Below are 6,000 nucleotides of genomic sequence, written 5' to 3' on the forward strand. Positions count from 1 at the left end.
CTAAAATACATTGTCAGAGTGAAGTAGATAGTTTCAAAAGTATACCTAAAAAGTAGAAGACCATGACAAATTTGACAAGCAAATTTCCTTCCTGTGCTCAGCTTGTGATGACATCTATCCTTGTCTTCTTCAGTTCACTCATTTCAGCTTGGTCACAGGTTTAAAAATGCACCTTTTCATGCTTCCTGTCCCTGGTGACAGTTTGTTGTTGTTGTTTTCACCACGCTCTCAGTATCCACTCCTCTTCCTGTATTTTTCAATCATTGTATATGTATCATACCTCAGCTTCTCCTCTTAAAAAGGCCTGGATTATCTTTTCTTTCCAAGCTCCTCTACTACTTATTTCTCCTTGCAGTCTCAGATTCTGCAATGTTTCCTCACTCCAATGCCCTGCACTGACCTCTCCAGCTGCCTTACCTAATATTGAAACTGATCCCACCATGCTCTAACACCTTCTTCCTAGACAAGGCATACAAATGGCCATTTACCCCCACCTTATTTCTGTCTTTCAGTGTCTTGTTGACCACCAGCATCTTAGCTTCTCTGGCCTTGTCCGTTCTTGTTCCTCCTCCTGTTGCTCTTCCAAGGGGTTCTTTTCCACTAATGAGCAGGAATACTTTTGTTACAAGCAATCAATGTGTTTCATGTATTCTTTTAAACAAGGGTTCCTGCTAAATTTCTGATATCCCATTTCTTTTGTCTTAAAGTTGTATTGTTGTTTCTAACTGGTTAATATAGATTTTCTGTTATTATGAACATCAAAAGGAAAGTCTGGAGACTGACAGCAGTGATAATTTTACAATCAATAAACTGCATGTTTTGCCTCAGACCCCAATTTTATCTTTGTAATTTACCTTCTGCCTCAGAAAAGTGCTCTGCCAGTAGCTTTCATCCAGTTTGCTCTTTAATATTCTCTCCATCATGAGTAGCATCTCTGAAGTTATTCATTTTTTCACCTGCTTTCTGACCATGATCAGAAGCTATGCACTTATCTGAACTCCGTGTAGATAAGGACATAAATTTATTCCTCTTGTTAGGAACTCCTTTCTTTTTTGTACTTTGGTATATAGGTAGAAAAAGATGTATGTCCAGACATCCCCACTGGTATGGTAGGAAGGAGATACTGTTGTATCTGCATTTGCAGAGCCAGATGCCATTCTGTCACATGAGCCAATGGCCCACTCCTGATGACTTCTGGCATGTACCAGATGATGTAGGAGAGACCTCTCTGATGTTGCCTGGTACATGCTGTAGGACAGCATGGTCCAGCTGGCAGACTACAGTCTTGGATCCCGGCAGCAGGTTAGCTCTGTCTGCAGCTAGGACAGGGAAATGGAAATAGCATTTCATTTGCCAAGTTTTCCGTAGGGATGACAGGTTCACTGCAGCAGAAAGCCCCTTGATGACAGCAGCAACCAGTCATTTTATAGGGCTGCAGCCATGTGGACTGACCTCTGGAAAAAAAAAAAAAAAAAAAAAAACTTCTGTTACTGATGCTGATGTGGCTGAGTGTCCAGAAGCTTGGTCTTCCTAGCCTTCTGTAGATGTGAATGGGATACAGAAAAGCTTTTAATGGCTTCTTGTAGCCAGAATTGGTTCTAGATCAGTCTTTACTCCTGGTAAAAGGAGTAAAGTAGTCTCTGAGATGGTCCAGATAACTTAGTGCTTGTTCTTCATTCTGTCACTCTCATAGATAGTCAGAGGGATAGACAAAGGTTTCTTCTGTCCTGGAGTCAGAAGTCGTTGTCTTGCCTGCAACAGAGAGTTTGAAACTTCATTTCAAAGCATTTGGGGAACTTTGTGACACCTCTGTGAATTCTCCCAGCAGCTGTCCTCAGGCTGGGACCCAGAAACTGGTATAAAGCTCACTGTGGTAGACTGGAGGCTCACTGGGGATGTGGCAATAGAGTTATGCAGGAATAATGTGGCCCTGAAGAAGTGCAATTAGCAGACTAATAAATAAATATAGAATGAGGGAACAACAGCATGCAGAGGGTAAATAGGTGAAATAACAGTTCAATTCTCAGTAATAAAATAATAAATAAGCTGCATTCCATTTTCTTCTTCTGCATTCTTTTCTTTCATGGTGTGTCTGCTGTTTAGTGATTTTTATGAGCAGCCCTCAAAGGTTTATAATGCTCTTTTTTTTTCCAGTGTGGGTGGATCTATTTCCACTTCAAGTGTTGCCTTTTAATCACAAATGCCATTCAGCTGTGCATTGAGTTTAAGCTCTGTGCAAATCCCTCAGATGTACGAGAACTACAGTTTGTTTAAAGTGAAATCCCTGAGAACTCTATGAGGTGGAAATCTCTGCAGAACTTTGCTCCAAATTCATTTAGTGCTGTGGAAAACACCCCTATGTCTGAGCAGCAGTCAGCAAATATGGAACAAATGGCCTGGGATTCTTATCTTTCAAACCCTAGCAGCTCACACAGACCATAAAGATATCATGGACTCCAGGAGGAGAGCACAGCTGATATGCAAAGGTGGAGGGGAAGCAGGGAACTTAACAGAAGAGAAGAATGAACACTACAAACTCCTTATCATCCAATGTTAACTTCACATTCTTACCTAGCATATTGAAGAAATGGACAGAGTCATCATTCTAACTTTCCCTAGGGAAACACAGAAGCTGTTTCCAGCATGTTGAATCTGGGCTGGTTCCAGACTGTCCCAGATCTTGTAGAACAGTTTGTGTTAACATTGCCAAAAAGTGGCAGTTTCCAAAGCCAGGAGATGCCAAGCACTGAGACCACACATATGAACTCTTTATTCATTGCTGTTTGTGTTGATCTTCAATAAAAAGAAAAGAAGCTAAGATAAAATTGAATACAAGAGAGGTTTTGATGTTGCCTATAATAAAGCCATTTCATTTGGTATTGATGGGTCATCAGTGAATTAGAGAAGGAGTACAAAAAATGCACAACTGGTCTTGCAGTTTACTGTTCTAGTGCTGACAGACACCTTGAAGTACAGAAGAGCCAAAAATCTACTTAATACACCTAACAGCATCTAATAACAATGGGCTATGTAGCATGATCCCAAGTTCTTATTTGTCAACTGAATGAGACAGTCTTTCTCTGATTCTACCTCCAGGAAACTTCTACTTGGACGACTTTCAGTTCTGATGGTTAGGCTGCCTTCTCTATTTTTTGCCACTTTATTTGTGACTAGGTTGCACCCATCTGTCATTATGTTACTTTCTGTTTAAGTAATTCTTCTCCCTGTGGTGTTGCAGACATTTCCCATGCTTGTGACATGGCTTCTCTGTCCTCCTGGTCATCCTGCCATTTGTTCTAAATGTTATGTGCACAACGTAGAAATCCTAAGTGCAAAGTGCTGACTAGAAAGGGTTAGAGCAGGCTGGAACAAGTTAGGAGAGAGGTACAGCAAGGTGTATTATACCAGAACAACAGCACTGATGATTGCCAGGCTATCTGTCAATATCCAGCCGTCTCTCTCTTTCTTTTGGTAGGCATGTAAATGCATCCTGGAGCTGCATTGGCATGCATCACCCTGGCTTCTCATGGTCAGCCAGTGATTACTTGGCTCTTCCAAGACATAACACTTTTCTGTGTGTTTCCAACAGATAAGAGTGTATGTATAGAAAAAAAATAAAATAAAATAAAATAAAATAAAAATCAGTTTTGTTTCACTTTATATAAGACAATTGCCAAAATCTTTCCTTTATTTTTTTTTTTTTTCTTCTCCCCATGTTCTTCATTATTGGCAAGCTGTTTTTACAACTCCTCTAATGTCAGGGATCCAAAATTCTGTAGTGTGTGTTTAATCAATGTAATCCTTGCTTCTGAATGGCTTTTCTCTATGAACATCCATGTGCCTTTCAAATGTTTTTTAGAAGAATGAATTATGTTAGTTTTCCAGCTAGTCAAAAGTACTGAATCCTTTAGACTTCTGCTCCTGAAGTCTGAGTATAGCAGCTGATCTATAAAGTAATGTTTGTCTTTTCCCTCTTGTCTCTTGCTATTTTTTGTTGTGGTCTGTTGGCAGGTTTTCCAAATCAATTTTGAAAAGAATGTAAGACAGGACTTATTAAAAGATAATATTAAATATCCCCCACTTTAGCTTTGATAGCCTTTCAAAGAAAAAAAAAAAAAAAGGAAAAAAAAAATGTAAGCATAACTAGATTCCTTTGCTTGGTACCAATTCTGCTTTCCTTGCCTGGGTCTTCTGAAAGAAGAAATGACAGAAAAGTGTTACTTTTGCACCTATTTCAGTGGCATGAAAATTTGACATTGCCATCAGACTGCAAAGAGAGAAAGAGATACCACAAATATGTGTACCTCAGCAGCTGTCTCCCTTCTGGTTCTTCTCCTTGAAGAACTTAGTCTGTGTTGACAAGACATTAAGTGTTACTATATGTTACATAAATATATGATCTAGAATGGATAGGTTAAATTAGTCATGAACAAATTAACTAGAATCAAATAAATAGACCAGGGTAGATTGAATTATTTAAAGAGAGATTAGGTTAGGAGTACTGGATTAGGTGGAATGGATATCTCTAAGAACTATGTTCAGGTAATTTGAAGGACATTCAACTGTTCTTGGTTAGCAAAAAGAAATCCTTAACTCTGAGTCTCTAAGGTGGTATAGCCATGTTAATGTTAAACACTAATGAGATCCTGTAATACACAAAGGGGTGGCATTTCCATTAAGGGGGGGCTGTTAAAGATGCTTTAGATAAGTAAAAGCTTATCTGAAATACGGGTACTATAATTGTCATTCAAAAAACAAATTCAGACTGGAAAAAATAAAGAGAAAAATAAGTATGGATATGAGGGAAATTCTAAGTCCTGTTTATATAGAAGCTAGAATTGGCTTTCATTCACCGTAATAGGTAAAGTACATATCAACCAGCAGCAATATCAACCTTTTAAAAATACTTCTCTTATATATGACAATGACAGAGGCTTTCTTAGGGCAACTGAGAAACTCAGCCTAATATTCTTGATATATTTAATTGAAAAAACAGGCATATTTTTCCATAGTGATGAGATAATAGTCACATAATTTAGAATAGACATATGCTGAAATACAATAAAAACTTGTTGGAGGAGGGAATCAAGATATGGCCCAGGTTAAACAGAAGATACTCAACACCTTGCAGAGCTAAACACGCTATCGCAATCTCTACCATGGGTCATATCTGTGTTCTTTTCCTAACTCTTTTTTGTCATGTTTTTTTCAGTTTTCTTTGTTGGCCATTTTCATCAGTCATACTCCTAACAAAAAGAATGGCATTTTTTATTTATGTACTATTTCTGATTTTTTCCCTGGAGTTAATTTCCTAGACTCAGAAATGTTAATGAATTTTTCTAATTAAGAAAAATCAAACAAACCTGGCAGAAATAAGGTCAATAGATATGTTATACCATGAGTCCCTGTATTTTTTATCAAATTCATTATGAAGAGTAACCTCAGTGAAGAATGTGTTCACCAAAATCGAAATGAATTTTTGGAAGCTGGCACTTCCATGGCTGCTGATGCTGGCACTAACATATTTTGAATTAGTTTTCCACAGCTGGAGATCTTGATTCACAGACATGAAAAGAATCAGATTAATTTCCTTCCCTTCCCTTTCTTTCCTTCCTTGCTTCCTTCTTTCCTCTCAGCTTATAAACCCATTTGAATCTCAGTGTAAAATTGTGTACCAGCAGGAAAATGTTGGCTGTGGAATGAGGCAAATGGTCCACTGCACTGAAAAGGAGGCAATCAAATTTTTTTCATTGTTAATGTGGAGGCCAAATGGAAATGTATTTATATAGAGAGAACTGAGATGATATATACCCACTATTTAGAGTCTCTGGGGGTGATGCCGTAATGGCTGACATCTAGGTATCTGAACACCAGACTTCAACAAAGCATTTTAGCTTTAAGTTTTACTCTGAAATCAACTAGGCACCTAAATAAAAATTAAGAGTACAGATGTTGTATTGAATCTGGGCCACAGAGTACTTTTATCCCCTTATTCTCAGT

At 38.2% G+C, this 6,000-nt stretch overlaps 1 long non-coding RNA gene across 1 annotated transcript in view; it reads left to right on the top strand.

Moving 5' to 3' along the window:
* LOC118166695 overlaps positions 1–5,401 on the top strand; it is a 29,872-nt gene extending 24,471 nt beyond the window's left edge. The window contains exon 4 of the long non-coding RNA XR_004750671.1: positions 2,155–5,401. This is a non-coding gene — a long non-coding RNA (uncharacterized LOC118166695). The remainder of the gene's footprint in view (positions 1–2,154) is intronic.
* Positions 5,402–6,000: the final 599 nt, after the last annotated feature.

This window comes from Oxyura jamaicensis, chromosome 4 (assembly GCF_011077185.1).
Source record: "Oxyura jamaicensis isolate SHBP4307 breed ruddy duck chromosome 4, BPBGC_Ojam_1.0, whole genome shotgun sequence".
Lineage (NCBI taxonomy): Eukaryota > Metazoa > Chordata > Aves > Anseriformes > Anatidae > Oxyura > Oxyura jamaicensis.